An 18,354-nucleotide genomic window follows, 5' to 3' on the forward strand; every position below is an offset into this window, starting at 1 on the left:
TAAAGCCCTTCATGGTATTGGACCTGGGTACTTGAGAGACCGCCTGCTGCCAATTACCTCCACTAGACCAATTAGATCCCACAGACTAGGCCTCCTCCAAATTCCATCCGCCGGCCAGTGTCGACTGGCGACTACCCGGAGGAGAGCCTTCTCTGTGGCTGCTCCGACCCTCTGGAATGAACTCCCCGTGGAGATTCGTACCCTCACCACCCTCCAGGCCTTCCGCAAAGCCCTTAAAACCTGGCTGTTCCGACAGGCCTGGGGCTAAAGATTCGCTGCCCCTATCTCGAATGGTGTGATTGTTGCGCTTTTTAATTATGTATTGTTTTGTGTTGTTGTCAAACTGTCTGTATCCCCCCTTCCCTTGTTTGAGTTGTGAGCCGCCCTGAGTCCCCTTAGGGAAAAGGGCGGCATACAAATGAAATAAAACTCTAAACTCTAAACTCTACGTGCAAGCCCCATTCATTTTAGTAGGGTCTGCTATCAGCTGAGCAGGGTATAGGAAATTTTTAGTTATAATTCTTTATTTCTTTTCTTAGTAATACAGTTCATCAATGTAGCAGGACTTACTTCTGAGTCGGTATGAATAAGACTCCTTCTAGTAAAGAAGACCGGTCAGTAATTCGTTAGCCTGCTTTTGTTTGATTTATATCAAGTTTGACTACTGTGGGTCTCTTGTCTCTGAAGCTAATATAATTAAATCCTATTAACACATCAGGAAAAAAAAAATCCTATAATAGGCACACATGGCTTTGAAAAGCAGCTAATTCCTGAGCAGATTTAATATCCTTAAATTAGGCAAGTGTGAATAGGAGGATGAATCTTATTAAAACCTTAAATCTTATTATATTTGAAAATTATTGGTTTCTTAATGTAATAAATTATCCAATACAGATTAGAGCAAATAATATATCTTAGCTTCACATAATTCCACTCCATAACAAGTGATAAACGAAATTAAGTATCACCAGAGAGCTGAAAAGGGAAGGTTTTTTAGAAGTCTCTTTGCGCACAAATGAAAATACCTAAATAATTTCGAGAAATACTTTTGGTTTTTTTGTTTTTTTATTTTTATTATTTATTTTTATTTTATCAATTTCATATATACATTCACAATTATATGATCTCATAACTGTTATTAATAATATGTATTTATAACAATTTTTCCCTACAGTTGACAATATACTTGAAGATTGCTTTCTTAACATCCCATAGATCCATCTTATCTTACAATGGTCCTACTTCTTCTTCCCTCCCTCTTTCCTTCCCTCGTTTCTTCTCTCCTACTCCCCTTCCTTCCCTCCTTCTCTCCTTCCCTCCTTCCTTCCCTCCTTCCTTCCTTCCTTACCTCCTTCCTTTTCTCCTTCTCTCCTTCCTTTCCCCCTTCCTTTCCTCCTTCCTTCCCCCTTCCTTCTCTCCTACATTCCCTCCTTCCTTCCCTCCTTTCTTCTCTCCTTCTCTCCTTCCTTCCCTCCTTCCTTCCCTCCTTCCTTCCCTCCTTCCTTCCCTCCTTGCTTCCCTCCCTCCTTCCCTCCCTCCTTCCTACCCCCTTTCTTCTCTTTCTTCTCTCCTTCCTTCCTTCCTCCTCTCCTTTCCCTTCCCTCCTTCCCCTTCCTCCCCTTTACCCTTCCCCTCTTCTTCCCATTCCTCCCCTCTTTCCTACTCTTACATTCCCTCCCATTCTTCCTCTGCCTTTCCCTTTCGAGAAATACTTTTGGAATGAGATGTATATACATAGGGCAGAACCTGGGCCCACTTCCTTCTCTGCAAAATGGATAATCTGAAAGAACCGGGGCACTTTAAAATTTCATACGGACTCAAAGGAAAAAAAATCATACAGCTATGTTGGTAGAGAGAGGTTCCTTTTCGAGAAGGCGAATGCCATCTGCCACCCATTCTGCTGATAAAGCTGGAGCACCGAACAATGAACCAACTGGAGGACTAAAACATAGATGGGAACTTTTAAAATATTATCTAAAGGGGTTGATTATTCTAAAAACAAATGTAGGCGTTGCCCTTTTTTTTCCACGTCAGGCTTTATATTAGCTATTCTATCCCATATTTGTCTTTCTGCCTATTTCCCCATCTAGCTTCTGTTCCTGCATTTTGGCGCAGCATGGATGAGTAACTTGGGGAGGGCCTATTGGCCTACTCATGACTTTCCAACATGGGAAACTGGTCTAGAGACTCAGTAAATGATAACAATGCTGCCTTTGTATTCGGGCTTTGTGATAGCTGCATCTAATATTAAAAGAAGGAAGTCTTTTCCTTCTTTTAATATTAATGTGATAATATGACATCGCCAGTGTTCCAAGTAGCCTGATAGTCTAGATATGAATTCAGCAGCAGTTTTTCAAGACTTTGAGCTGTAGGAAGTTATCACCCAGCCCTCTCCCAGAAAAATGAAATATCCTAGGAAATATTGAAAAGGCAGAATATTTCTCTGGATGTGAAAAGAAAGAAGCATGTTTTAAAAGACAGAATAGCTGCCTGTAGCTTCCTGCCCATCTCCACTTTGTTAATGGGCCATTAAGAAGGCCAAGATAGTCCACTTTACATAATAAAGACTTCTCCACTTTAGCTAGTGGAAAGCATGATAATATTGGCCCCAACTGACCACATGGCATCTGAGAACTCAACCAAACCTGGATTCAAAACGCAGCCTAGAGAGTTGCCCCTGTGTGGCCCCATGGGAGTCTGACAACCAATCAGAATACATTTCTTACACAGGAACAGGAAACAGAGAGGTGGGACTGAACAGGTTATAAAAAGCCTAGCAAGCCCCTCCCTCAGCCCTTCTCTTCTTCTCCACCAACACTGAAGCATGTGATCACCTTTTCTGTTCAAGATTCAAGCCATGTGGCCCTGTCCACCAATAAACCATCTTTCCAAGCAGCCTCCATGTCTCCAGTGTCTTTTTCACTTGGAGCCGAACCCAGAAGGACATTTCTTTCATCAGAGCAATACTGGTTCTCATAGATAGATCTTGATTTCCCCTGCCTGCAAAGTTCTACCATAAACGTCAATTGTATCAACATGAATCCTAGTTGTATTTTAGGATTTCCTTCTTCTGTCCCATCTCCACCATAATTTCTTAGCCATTTATAATAAAAAGATTCACTATTTATTTTTGATTTCTACCAGGAAAGGAAAGGAAAGGAAAGGAAATGAAAGGAAAGGAAAAGATTGGGATAAGATATTTTTGATCTTGGTCTTGATCTTGGAGTTAAGATTTCAGACACAACTAACTTTGTAATCAGGATTTCATCAATGTGGAATACAATTAACAGGATTATATTCTGCAACATCTATCTACCCCAATTAGATCAAGTGATGTAGTCTCTTTCCCTTCAACTATTCAGCATTAAGATTGGCAAGAAAAACAAGTTTGCATTTTAAAATAAAAAAAAAAGAGAAAGCCATTGGTTTCCGTGGAAAGGAACATGAATGTGTTTTCAGAGTTTGAGGGTTTTATAAAAGAAAGAAGTGCAGTCATGATACTATAAGACTGTCGGGAGACAGCAGACATTGGACTTGATTCCCCCCCCCACAAGTCTACTCGTCTCTCTCTCTCTTTTTTTCATCTCAAATTTGAAGAAAAGCCACCTGCTTCTATTCTTTCAACATCAATATACACCTGGGATTGCTGGGACTTACATTTAGGCTTTGTGTCTCCCTCTTCTTATCTCCTTCTGGTCCGCTGTTGCAAAGGCAGGCTTCAGGTTCAAGGAACAAGCTGAAAAGCTTTCGGTGCTTCAGAAGTAAGTTCACTTCATAGACAACAGAGTGGGAAGCAAAGCATTTGCCGGTGTAGTGAAGGAACTTAGGGAGACACAGTAGGATACGGAAACTATTGCCCGTTTCTGAATGTCTTACATATATCAGCCAGCATAAAGAAAACTCTCTCCTTGTGTTTTGGGGTTGGAGCACTGGTTGTTTCCCATAGGTGACTCTGAACACAGCCTTCCTTTTCTTTTTCCACAAAGAAAGCTGGTGCACCTTTGATTAATCCCTCTTGGGGTGAAGTTCTGAGGCGTTGTAGGATTGGAGGTTGCAACTTTTAATGAAAGGAGTAGGAAAACTCTTGGCACAGCTTGCAGGGAAGTGTCTATAAAAGCAATAACTGACAAATTTTGCAAGCAACAATAGGGACACACTGATTTTTGCTGTCTTTTGTTGTTTTTATTGTTTGGACAGGTTGCTTCTGGAGTTCCTAATGGAGAAGTTGGTTGGAGTTTGATTAGCAGTTAGCAGTTAGACTTATATACCGCTTCATAGGGCTTTCAGCCCTCTCTAAGCGGTTTACAGAGTCAGCATATTGCCCCCAACAACAATCCGGGTCCTCATTTTACCCACCTCGGAAGGATGGAAGGCTGAGTCAACCCTGAGCCGGTGAGATTTGAACAGCCAAACTGCAGAACTGCAGTCAGCTGAAGTAGCCTGTAGTGCTGCATTTAACCACTGCGCCACCTCAGCTCTTGGGAGATGATTCAGAGTTATCGGAATGTTAACTTGCTGAAGAGAGACCGGCTAACTTAGGAAGCACCGTCTTTCCCCGAAAATAAGACTAGGCCTTATATTAATTTTTGCTCCAAAAGATGCATTATTTCTGGTTAGGTCTTTTTTCCCTGGGGAAACATGTAGCATTGATCACAAAAACACTGGCCTCCACTGGACATTGTTTGAAATTTCCATGATTTTGAAAGCCTCACCCTTATATTGTCTTCTTATCTGATCAGGGCACAATGTTTTTGCAAGGATGCCCAAATTCAAATGTGATATCAGATGCATGGTTTCCACCAGTGGTGGGTTTCAAAAATTGTTCGAACCTACTATGTGGGTGTGGCCTCCTTTGTGGGAGTGGCTTGCCACCCATGTGACCGGATGGGAGTGGCTTGCCACCCATGTGACCAGATATGAAGATGCCAACGACACTTGTCAGAACCACCTTAAATTACCTCACACACAGCACTGGCATGCATAAGAATAGGATGTCAACTTGTTTTTTAAAAGGCATCTTTGGTTTGCGTTAAAACAACTTCAACACACGCAATGTTCTGATTGCACCACAAACGCAGTAGTCATCCTTACCTTTCACAGAGGCACTGAGTTTTATAAAAATGAGCATGATAGTGTAGGATAATCATATCCAAGGACCAGTGGTGGGTTTCAAAAATTTTTGGAACCTCTTCTGTAGGTGTGGCCTGCTTTCCGGGTCCACTGGTGGAACCTCTGGCCTCCTGCAACCCTATGCCAGTGAAAATGGAGCTGGGGGGGGGGCTGTGTACAGCCCTCCTGGGCCCTATTATCGGCTGCAACAGGCCTCCTGCAGCCCTCTGCCAGCGGCCCACCAGAGCTCCATTTTCTCTGGCAGAGGCACAGGGGGTCCGGTCCTTTGCTGTTTCCAGATCTGACCCATGGTGGCCCTGTGGGTCAGATCTAATCACTCTGCAGGCCTGATCCGGCCCCCAGGCCTTCAGTTTGACACCCCTGCTATATAGACACTACTTTTTCATTCTCCTTCTAAGTCAGAGAGGACAAATTGGTTTTCTTTGGAGACTGGATTTTTGGAATATGTGAACTCCTTACAGATGTTTTTCCATCGACAGATGTAATTAGCTGATATTCAAAAAAAAAATTGCAATCACATTAGGAGGCCTGGGCAGTAATAGGAACCCAATAAATATTGAGCTGCAAAGCTCAGATTTCTTATGGCAAGCAAATCTTACAAGTAACCTGGATGTCTACTTTCCAGTTAATGCATTTGTGACTAACCAAAGTTCTATGTATTTCCGAATATTCAATATTCCTTCGTGTTGAAGAACAGTTGTTTGGAGAAAGTGTAAATTAACCAGTGGAAATCAAGTTATTGAAGGTGAACTGTTAAACGGGAAGGATCAGTCCCCAGAGCTGTGAGATTGGCTATTATCATATTCTTGAACCTTTCCGTTCTAGGCATTTTATTGCATTTCAGTTTTTCATGCACTCAGCATTATAGCCTGATTGAATCTGTTATGTTGTTTCGGTTTACATGATTGATTTTCAGTTACATTCAATTGCATATTTGATTCTTTGATAGTCTGCTTGCATATTCTTACATTAATTCTTAAGTAGACATTGGTAAATATTGTGATTATTGTATTGATTTAATATTGATGAAAATTGCCATTTTCCTGCAGTGAATCTACTTGAGCCCATTCTTAGATTGATTCATAAGCATAGTTTCAGTTTCAGCACAGGGTTGGAATATATTTAATGAAAAACAGATATTATTTCCCTTCCACATTTGCTATCTGTAAAGTATAAAATTACAAGTGTTTTTTTAAAAACAAGCGGCCAAATTTCTCCATCCAAATTAGCATCCTGCACTTTCCATTGATATTATTTATGATATAAATGCCTAGAACAATTAAAGAAGACGAGTTATAGATAACAACTAAAATTCATTTGTTTGAGTTGGGGTAATTCTGACAATTTAAGAGGCACAAGTTGTGAAGTTAAGTGGATGTCCGTTCAACAGAGCAAGAATGTCTGGAAGTCATATATACTTTTTCACAATTTAGAAAGGTTTATTTTATTCACTTGATGACGGTCCTTTATTTTTTTTTAGAATAGAATAAATTAGAACAGAACAGAATCTGTAAGGAGGCAGTGACATGCAGTCAGGGGAGGCAGGGGAGGCAGGGCCTCACCACTGTCATCGTGAAAAAGAAAAAACAAATTTAAAAGGAAAAAGCCTGAGGTAGTTGCTGCCAGAGTCACAGTGGATGACTCTGCTTAGTGCTTAACTGCAGGGGGAGGCGAGAGAACCATGTGCCTCCTTTAGTCTATCTTTATGATCACTTGAGCAGAGTTAAGCAAGGGTTAAAAGCGGAAAAATTCCTTATGCAAAGGAGGCACGTGGTTCTCTCGCCTCCTCCTGCAGAGGGCACTTTTTTAAGAGGCTTTTTTTAAACAGTTAAGCAGAGTCATCCATTGGGGACTCTGGCAGCAGCTAACCCAGCCTGACCTCAGCAGATCTTGCCTTTTTCCTTTTACATTTTTTACATTTTCATGATGACAGACAAGAGCAGAGTTGAAATCCTCTGTGACACAGCTGGAAAAGGTATGTGGGTCCTGGGTCGGAGGGGGGGGGGGAGGAATTCAAAATTATTGTCATTATTGTAACTTTATGGGCGGAAGGCGCACCGGCACTTTAAAGTGCCGGCGCGCCTTCCGGCCATACAGCAGGTCCCTTCCGGCCATACAGCAGGTCCCTTCTGGCCATACAGTGGGAAACTTTAAAGGGTTCCACCACAAAACCGCGTTCGACTAAAGCCCGCTCGACGAAACCGCGTAGCTGACGTCATCACAGGGCGACAACAGCGCGGAGACAGAAGCACGCTGTAAACGCTAAACCTAAAATTAACCCCTAAACCTAAACCTAACCCCCCTAAACCTAATCCTAAACCTAACCCTAAACCTAACCCTTAACCTAACCCTAAACCTAACCCTAACCCTTAACCTAACCCTAAACCTAACCCTTAACCCTAAAGCTAACCCTTACCTTAAGTTGAATCGGCTTGCTTTCAAAGCGCTCTTTAAAGCGCCCTTCTTTCCCCGCACTCGCTGTTGTCGCCCTGTTGATGACGTCAGCGACGCGGTTTAATCGGGCGCGCTTTAGTCGAGCGCGGTTTTGTCGTGCCACGACTTTAAAGTGCATGCCGCCGCGCCGACCATATACTTACTGAAGCAGGAGATCCTATATTTTCACCCCCTGCTCAATTTTAGAAGGCATTGAATCAATTTGTTTCTTTATTTGCTCAGATAGTTTGGAAATTATTGAGTTTGGAGTGTAGAGCTCAGTCTCTGGTTAATATCTGGTAGTGAAACTATTTTTTCCCCCCTCAAATCACTGCTCTGTGGCTTTTATTCAAATTTTTAAAAGCAGTTTGATTTTCTTCTTGATTTTTTTTCCACCACTGGGCTTGTAATCAAACTCCAAGTACTTCAAAACCACTTGATTTGGGGGGAAGCCTGGTTAAAAGGAGAAAAAAAAACCAACCTCTATTTGTTTCATTCTTGAGAAGGACATTTTTTTGCACTTCTCCGGCAGATGCTTCTATTTGCAGGTCTGGACAGCCGTACTCTGCAGGGCTGTTTTTGTAAACTGGATGGGCTGCCCAGACCTGATCAAGCGGAGGCAGATGGTAAGTCTCTTAAGTAACACTAACAGAGTTGGAAGGGAACCTGGAGGTCATCTAGTCCAATCCCCTTCTCTTACAGGAGACCTATGCTATTTCTGATAGATCGCTGCATTTTGCTCTGGGAGGCGTGGGGGAGGGTTGGAGGGGTGCGAGGTTGGGATGGAGAGTTTAGTTTAGTTTAGTTTATTTGTCTTGTATGCCGCCCACTCCCGAAGGACTCCAGGCGGTTCACAATAGTCAAGGGAAGGGGGATAAATAGACACAGACAACACTTTAAAAAAACGCAACATTCACAGTTTCCGCGGGGCTGGATGTTTCACAAGCCCCCCGGCCTGCTGGAGCAGCCAGGACTTGGTGGCTTTGCGGAAGGCCGGGAAGGTAGTAAGGGTCCGGATCTCCACGGGGAGGTCATTCCAGAGGTCTGGAGCTGCAACAGAGAAGGCTCTCCCCCGGGGAGTCGCCAGCCGACATTGGCTGGCAGATGGAATCCGGAGGAGACCTAACCTGTGAGATCTAATCGGTCTATGGGAGGTAATCGGCAGGAGGTGGTCTCTCAGGTACCCAGGTCCGATGCCATGTAGGGCTTTATAGGTAACGACCAGCACCTGGAAGTGGGTCCGGAGACTAATGGGTAGCCAGTGCAGCTCGCGGAGGATAGGTGTGACATGGGTGTACCTGGGTGCACCCACAACCGCTCGCGCGGCTGCATTCTGGACTAACTGAAGTCTTCAAACACTCTTCAAGGGCAGCCCCATGTAGAGCGCGTTACAGTTACAGAGGGAAGGGGAAACGATTGTAAAATCTATTAAAACTCTTTAATAATAAGACGCTTGAGAGGGGAAGAAGAAAGGAGGAAGGAGAGTAGGAAAGAAGAAGGTAGAGAAGGGAGGTTGAGAAGATGGAAGGAGCAAGGTTGTTGCAAAATAAGATGGGGATATGGGGTGACAAGAAAGTGACCCAAACTATATTCTATATATTTGTAAGAAAATAATGATAAAGATTAATGATGAATAGATAAATGTTAATAGCAATTATAAAAATGTGCATTTGTGAATGAATTTGAAAGGGAAGAATAAAAAAAAACTTTTTATGATGAGTCCTATGCTATTTCTGATCGATCGCTGTCCAGTCTCTTCTTATAAACCTCCAGTGTTGGGGCGCCCCCATTAAATAAAATTAATGGGACTGACCTAAAGATTCGGACACACCCCATTATATAAAACTCTGTTCTAGCAGGAGTCTTTAAAAGCTGGTGTTGCAGAAGGTGTCTGTTACAAGGTAAATCTTGTTCTCTATAATCAGGGGTGGGCTGCTATGGGTTCGCCCAGGTTCAGGAGAACCAGTGGTGGGAGTCAAATAATTTAACAACCAGTTCTCGGCCCTAATGAGCAGCTGGGTAGGCAGGGCTCAGTGGTCATGTGACCGTGTGGGCATGGCCAACTCAACATCACTCAGGTTGATGGGCGCTTCGCCTTAGCTGTTACAATGTAATAAGGGTTAACCGGAGAGGCGGTTTCTGTAAGCAGATCAACAAAGATTAGGCTAGAAACAACACCAGAATGTTTCCTTCCTGCCTTCCTTACAGGATTAGTCCTGTAAAGTGGGGGAAAAACAATAGGAGATTTCTTCCAACAACCAGTTCTCTGAACTGCTTAGAAAGTTACCAACCAGTTCTCCCGAATAGGTGTGAACCGGCTGAATCCCACCACTGAGAAGAACCCATAGCTAACGTTATGTCCAGTTTGGAGAACCTCCAAATCCCACCCCTGGCTGGCCCTGCCCATGACGCCCTGCCCCTGCTACTCCCAGGAGTCACCACGTGGCCCGTTTTGGATATGAGGTAAGTGCAGGGCCCATGCGGAAACTTGGGGAGGTGGAAAAACGGGCTTCCTGGAAGGCCTCCATAGCCTGGGGGAGGAAGGAGAGGCTCGAGAAAAACCTCTGGAGCCTGGGGAAAGTGAAAATGCCCCCCTGCCATGGTGCAGGAGGCCAACTAGGCCAGGCCCACCATGCTCACACCCACCCAGAAACCCAGCAGAGAACCTGTTGCTGAAATTTTTGAAACCCACCCGTCTATAATCCCAAAGTATATAAAATGGTATAATCGATTTAAATTATAAGAAGGCGGTTTCCAGTTGAGTGATAGGTAAAAAATTCAGAAGGGCAAGAACAGTTCGAGCTAACTCCTCTGATGGGCTTCTCTTCAAGCAATGCCTGGAATGTTGTCAATATTTTAATTTTGGATTCCCGCAGAAAGGGAATTTCAAAAACCATTATGGGGGCAATTAGAAAGCTATTATTTATCCCCCTGAAATTCTAGCAGAGACTTTTGTTCTTTTTTTTCCAGCTGAAAATTAGTCAAATCCGCATCTATTCCCCCACCTCTTACATTAAAAGCTGCAAGGTAAGATGTTAAAGGCAAGCTTTTTTTTTTGTATTTAGGTAAAAAAAATGGCATTAATAATCTGGAACAGTTTATTATTGTCAATTCCTTCCAAACAATTGCTGCATTGTAAAATGAAATAAGACTGCCTGAAAGGCAATATATTCAGTTAAAGCAGCTTTTGATTTCTCAATAGGGAGCTGATGTATTAGCAGTTTCTGAAACTCCTAAATTACTTTTTAACTGGAAGAGTTTTTGGAAAAGCTTAAAACCTACAGCTCATTGCAGCTGAAGAATAGTGCTAAGAAAAATATTGATAATCTGGGAGAATGCAGAATAGCCTGTCTTAACCAAACAGCCTATTTTAGCAAATCGACAAGCAGATAAACTAGAGTTTTAAGGAATGTTTTATATATATATTAAATATGAGCTCAGCCTGAGACGATTTAATAAAAAAAAATATTTTTCATGTTAATTGGTCAAACTCATCTCAGCTGAATTTTAAGAGTTGGGTGCCAATCTTTTTATGATGGAAATACAATATATACGAGGGCACTTTGACACATATGATTTGAGTGTGATCTATGATTGCTCTGCTTGAGCTAAAATCCACATTTTTATTTATTTTTAATTTAATTTTCTACAGCTGTCCATCTCAGTCAGTGACGTACCATTCAAAAATACATTACAATTAAAATATTAAAAACATTTTAAAACCAGAAAAACAATAACGTTCAAAATAAATATACATTGTTGTTAATGACATTGGAAAGAAAATAAGGTTTAAAGATGCTAGTAGGATAGAGAACTACATATTGGAAACACGGGATATATTGCTTTATGAAACATTTAGGATTTTTCAAGCTTGGAGCTATAGCTAAAAACATAATTTTGCATTGTTAAAAGAAATTACCAGGGCAGACCTAAAAGGCTACATTAAACAAATATTTTAATTCTCATTCTTTGAATAAGTTGTTTACTGATGTAATGGTAATATTCATCAAGAGGTCTTTAAAAGCTATGTAACTTTAAAACCTTCTCTTTAGATGGTCTTTCCCCTGTTCCTTCCGTTATATTTTGTGTGTGCATATATACCCCACAATTTTTTTTAATATATATACATAAAGTATTTTTCTTCTTTTATATTATAGCAATAAATAAAAATGAATAATATTAACAACAACAAATCAGGAGGTTGGATGCGATGGCTAAATTACCCATGATCACCTTTTCATAATGTGAAAACTCCCGATGAAAATTTGACGGTTCAATTAAAATTTAAGCTTAGATTTAAACAGAACTACTATATGAAATGCTAAACCACAGATGGAGAAGAACCTTAAAGTATATTTCAAATATTACTGGCAAACCTCCCCCCCCCCACAAAAAAGGGGAGGGGATATCCCGCATTTTCTCAGATGATAACCAAAAAAAAATTAAACTGCCTGAACCTGGGAGTCAGTTTGGTGATGCAGTTTTGTTGGCAAGATTCATTGATCCCTTCCTAGGGCTGAAAGTGAGTGACTGGCCCAAGTTTCCCAGCAACTTTGTGCCTAAGGTGGGTCTCGAACTCACAGTCTCTGGTTTCTAACTTGGTGACTTAACCACTGCAATGAACTGGCTCTTTTGTTTAAGCTTAACTCATCTCAAATATATCTCCTTAAACACCCCTCCCCCTGCCCCAGCATAGACTGCTAATATCACTTCATCATCAACACACCCACTTTGTTAACACTTTTTCCATTCCTGCTCTAGTTCTAAGAATCTTTATCAATTCCATAAGCAATTACATTAGTAAGAAAACTAAGAAAAACTTGTATGTGATTTTGCATGTCTAATGTTTCATAAAAGGACCGGAAAATGCCAACTTCATTGTTTTTGACTAAAGTTTGATTGATGGGATAGTTTTTCATTCTGCTTGGTCAAATAATGCCAGGAGAGTAGAGTAGACCTCTCTCTCATCCCAAATATGGAAGAAGCTGGCTATTTCTTCAGCAGCTCAAAAAGCAGGCAGAAGCATTTTCTCCAAAGTTTACATTTTTTTTAACTTTGGCAAGGCACATGGGCAGGAATTTGTGATGGAGAATATGGAGAAAGGAAGGGGGGGGGGTTTCCCTTATTGTTCATCCGTTAAACAAGAATTTAAATCTCCAGAGTCAATGCAGAAAAGCAATCTATTTTCTGAAGCTGGACCACATCTAATCACATAACTTCTGAAGCATGAAATTCCACTTGACCTACTCATGTTTTCACAGCATCAGATGTATGCTGGCATGAAGAAAATGTTCACAGCTCATTTTTAGAACACCCATAGGCTATGTTATGTGAAAACCTGCCTGTTTTCTTGCAGCTTGATCTGGAAAAGCAGACTAAGTGTTTGCGAGAAGCACTTGGTGTTCTGTACAGAGTTTTTTTGAAAAGTGTTTGCTGTACAATATTTTTTTGGGGATTGGAATTCTCAAAGAATATGGTGGATCTTCTCCTGGAATATATCCTGCTACCTTATTTGATCTCCATTCCCATTTTTCAGTTCCCCCCAAAAAATCTAGAATTAAAATTTTTGTTATAGATGTTGCTTCAGGTTTGGGACTTAATCATGGATTATGAAACAATGTTCATCAAAAGCCAGTTTGGCCTAGTGATTAAGGTACCAGTGTAGAAACCAGTAGACTGTATGTTCTGGGCATGAAAACCAGCCGGGTGACTATGGCCCAATCACCAGGAGACTGGGAGTTCTAGTTCCATCTTAGGCATGAACGCCAACCGGGTGACTTTTGACCAGTCATCCTCCCTCAGCCCAGCTCACCTCAGAAGGTTGTTCCTGTGGCGAAAATAGGAGAAGGGATGAATAGTAGATAAGTTGGCCATCTAGAGTTGTTTATAAAAATAATAAAGGTGGCATATAAATAAATAAAACCAGAACAATATTAGTTTCATAGAATATTTGACATCCCAAACATCCTTCTTAGGTATTATTATATCTTCTTACTCCAATTGTTTGTTATGCTGCAAACGCTAATTCTTGCTCAGCTACATCAGATGGCAACTTCCTTTTTTGGTATAGATTGCACAATGGATGTTACCTGGCAGGAGGAAGGGAGGGGGGGAGAAGAGACAAGTGTTAAAGCTATTGCGCGCTGATGGAATTCATGATAAACAACAGCTTTAGAGAGACTTGATTCAGCTGGAGAGGTTTACTTCCTTTGTAAACTAACCAGTGAACTCCTAGGATTAATCTACAAGGTCACGACATCCAAGGTGATTTAACACAGAAAAATTGTTTTTTTTTTGGAAATGAGCCAGAAAAATGCTCCCTGAGATAACTTTGACAACGAGCAAGGGATTAACAGAGGGCAGTTTTGTCTATTCCCACCTCCTGGAAAGGGTTGCTGGAGAATTCGGGTGATCGGCCAACCTGACAAGGCAGATAAGCCCTTTGGTCAAAATCCTTCTGTTCTGCCAAAAAAAGCACAGAGAGGAATGATTGTGGGGGCATGTCTGTGCATCTCTTTCTAAAAAGGAAATCCAGAGACTACCACACTACATGCATTTTAAAGGTGGAGCTGATTTGAGATATCTGAGGGCACAGTTTTTGTGGCTGTGTGTGTGTGTGTGTGTGTCTAAGGGATGTGGCTGTTCCTCAAGTGAGAAATATTTGCTCTGTAGTGTCCTTCGAGTCAGAGATTGCGCTGTTTCAATTATCTTGAGGAGATGGTGTTTGTATATGGAAGAGAATGTTTGTTCTCTGAAGCTGTCTATGTCTCTGGTATTTTGTTTTATAGTCTTATTTTAATAATTTAAAGGCAGAGCAGAACCTGAGGTTTTTATTTTTATTTCATAGGCCTAAGCTAGCTTTCCAATTGGTTTGGTTTGGCTTATTGGATTTATATGCCGCCCTTCTCCCAAGGACTCAGGGCGGCGTACAACATTAAAAAAACACATATTACAAAAGTTTAAAAAAAATTAAATGGAATATCCAAAACAAACCCAATTAAGATTAACAATAACATTAAAAAATCGATTAAAATTAACAATAATCAATAATTTATTTTGTTTTGTTCAGGCCAGGCTGGCTTGCTGGAAAAGTCAACTTTTTAGGGTGTGTCAGAAGGACCGGAGGTTGGGGATTATACTAAGCTCCGGGGGCAGCTCATTCCAGAGGGACGGCGCTCCCACAGAGAAGGTCTCAGACCAAACATAGGATCTTTAGCTAGATATAGATACACATATACGGAAATAATATAATCTTGTTGCTAAAGTACCGATGTAAGTATAAGGCAACTCTCTTCTCTTTTATTGCTCTGTGACCTGCCAGATTTGTATATTACGGTGATTTTGCATAAACCACTCATGTTTTGTTCATTGCTTAGGAAATGCTATTTTTTTTGCTCATTGAAATGTGGACATACGTACTTATTTAAGACATAAGCATCACTAAAATAGATGTTCCCTGTTGTCTGCTTCCTTTTATTCTGTTCATTTTTACTTTTCCGCTGCAGCTTCTCGCTTGTTAGGGGAAAACGAAGGGAATTGCTATGCTTAAGATAGATCTGTCACAAGCAGCTTAGCCTATGGGCAGATGTATTGTTTTAATTAATCCACCCAACTTCCTTGTTCATTTGACAGCTTTCTAGTCCACTTGAGGTGTAACAGTGAAATGGTATTGTGTGGCGGTGGAAAATATTATTCTCTTGAAATATGAGCCACAAAATGTTTTCCCAGAGATATCCTTTTTTTTAATTTTGTGTGCCGAGTCCGTTAAGAGCCACTGCAGTGAAAAACCAATATGAACATCTCTTTTCAAAATAAACCATTTTTGGGGAACGTAAACTTTGTAGTAATGGGTTATTTTGTTCTGCTAGTAACATTAGCAGTTAAGAAAAATAATTCTTTGTCATTTGGGGGTCTTTTTTGTTGTTTTCCTTGTGTGATTTTAACTGCAGCATACATTTTTTTATAAAAAAAAACACAATAGTATTAAAAAGAGATACACTGTCAGTAAATCAGTAGTGGCAGTTACTAGGAGCTTGGGCAACAGTGTGCAAATGGTTTTATTGAAAATCAATGTGCATCTGAAAAAGTGTGGCTTGTTTTAAGGTCTTTTTTATGTACATTGCTAGCTACCAAATGCATTTTAAAGCATTGTTCCTGGATTTCACTCAGGTAGAGAAATCTCTTTCGACTCCTCGCCGAAGTCTTAAGAACATTAAATGAAGAGAAGCAAACTCTATTAGGTAGTTCGATAACGAATTTGACTTAAGGCATCATCTGCCTTCCATTTAAGACAGCTACATAAAATTGGATAATTATCCTTCTGACCAGACAAGAGTGCCAATGGCTAATATTGTCTAATATATATCTACGGGAGACCAGCAAAGGTCAGGCTTAATAATGTGGAATTTTGCAAAAGGTGAGCAAACTGAGCACAGAACAGTCATGGTTACAAATCAATGGCAGGCTTTCTTGCCCTTGATTTTTACCAAACACTGAAAAATAGCCTAGCTCTCATACATGCCGTAGCTCCATTCACAGCAGAATCCACTGGCCGCCTCTCGTCTCGCATCTGACCTTTAAGAGGTGAGGAATCTGCAGCCATGCAGATGTTAGTCTATTTATTTGTTAGTTTGTTAGTTTGAGAGGCCTTCTTTCTTCCAGGAAGAATTCTGGAACCCGTTTTTTTCTCTCTCTTTTTCCTTCTCTCTTTTTCCAGTGTTGGTCCTTTGAGATGGATCAGGTCAGGAAACGGACTCCATAGGAAGTCCAGAACTGTATTTTATTGATATAATAAGCTGTAATAATACAATCCTGCACGTCTTGAATATTCTTCCTTGCCCTCCCTTTTCTAACGCAATGAGTTAGAGAGCAATCATAGTGAGTCCTTCCTTCCTTCTGTAGGAAGTTATCACCCAGCCTAGGAAATATTGAAAAGGCAGAATATTTCTCTGGATGTGAAAAGAAAGAAACATGGTTTAAAAGACAGAATAGCTGCTTGTAGCTTCCTGCCCATCCCCCTTTGTCAATGGGCCATTAAGAAAGCCAAGCTAGTCCCTTTACATAATAAAGACTTCTCCACTGCAGCTACAGCATGATAATATTGGCCCTTTACTCAACTGACCACATGGCATCTGAGAACTCAACCAAACCTGGATTCAAAACACAGCCCGGAGAGTAGCCCCTGCATGGCCCCATGGGAGTCTGACAACCAATCAGAATACATTTCTTACACAGGAACAGGAAACAGAGAGGTGGGACTGAACAGGTTATAAAAAGCCTAGCAAGCCCCTCCCTCAGCCCTTCTCTTCTTCTCCGCCAACATTGAAGCATGTTGACCTTTTCTGTTCAGGGCTCAAGCCACCAATAAACCATCTTTCTAAGCAGCCTCCATGTCTCCAGTGTCTTTTTCCCCAATTGGAGCCGAACCCAGAAGGACATTTCTTTCATCAGTTCCTCCCTCCCTCCCTTTCCCTTCCCTTCCCTCTTTTATTATTTTTATAAATAACTCAGGGCAGCAAACATTCTTATCTTTCTTCCTCCTTCTATTTTTTTTTTTAAAATCACAACAACAATGTGGGTTTGGCTGAGAGAGTGCAACTGGCCCGAAATCCCCCAGGTAGTTTTTCATGCCTAAAGCAGAAATAGAATTCATTGTCACCTGGCTTCTAGCCTGTGCCTTAAACCACTAGACCAAACATACTCTCTCTGATCACAGAGCTTAAAGCATGCTTCGGTCCTTTTTGTTTACATCAGGGGCCAGTAACTTGTGGCTCTGGAGCCGCATGTGGCTCTTTCATCCCTCTGCTGCGGCTCCCTGTTTGCCAGTTGGCTCCACAATTGATAGGGCTTTCGGTTAGGACAGGTAGAGGTAAAAAGGATGCTGTGCTAGGAGGATACTCTATGGTGGGGGAACTGGCTTAGTGGTTAACACATGTGCCTAAGATGCAATACAGCACAGGTTCGATTCCCAGTAAGGGTACGGCTAGCTGATGAGAGCTAAATAGCTTGATATAGATCTATACTAGTCTCCCTTTATTTAGCACAAATACAATGAATGTAACAAAAAGGCAACAGTAAAAATATTGGGTTTCTGTCTGGATGGTCTCTTGTGACGAGCCGAAGGACAGAGAATGGAAGTAGTGATCTTCCTCCCATATTTGGGCATACCAGGGGTTGTAAATCTAAATAGATACCTTTCACCCTGGCTTGGCTGATAAGGAGTCGAGCTCTGTGGCTTAGTGGTTAACACATGTGCCTAAGATGCAATAGAGCACAGGTTCGATTCCCAGTAAAGGTATGGCTAGCTGATGAGAGCTAAATAGCTTGAAATAGATCTATACTAGTCTCCCTTTATTTATTTATCAGCACAAATACAAATATATATATGTGCATGTGTATGTGTGTGTGTATGTGTATATGTATATATGTATGTGTGTGTGTGTGTGTGTGTGTGTGTATATATATATATATATATATATATATATATATATATATATATATATATATATATATATAAATAAATATAAATATAAATAAAAAAGAAGGCATTAGGAAACCCCTGGGAGTTGTTTGATTGAGGAGTTAGTAAAAAATAACTAGACCAAACGCACAGTACATTCGTAGTATAATAATAGCTATTAATGGCCCTTATAAAACAAGCAATCTTCAATAATATATTTAATTTCTTCAGATTTCACCTATGGAGGTTTTAGAAGGAATTGCCTGTCTTGCGAAAAGTTTAATTTATCTCTGGAGCTTTTATTTTTCTCACTTGCTGCTGTAGCTGGCTAT

The sequence above is a fragment of the Thamnophis elegans genome, chromosome 5, assembly GCF_009769535.1.
Source record: "Thamnophis elegans isolate rThaEle1 chromosome 5, rThaEle1.pri, whole genome shotgun sequence".
Lineage (NCBI taxonomy): Eukaryota > Metazoa > Chordata > Lepidosauria > Squamata > Colubridae > Thamnophis > Thamnophis elegans.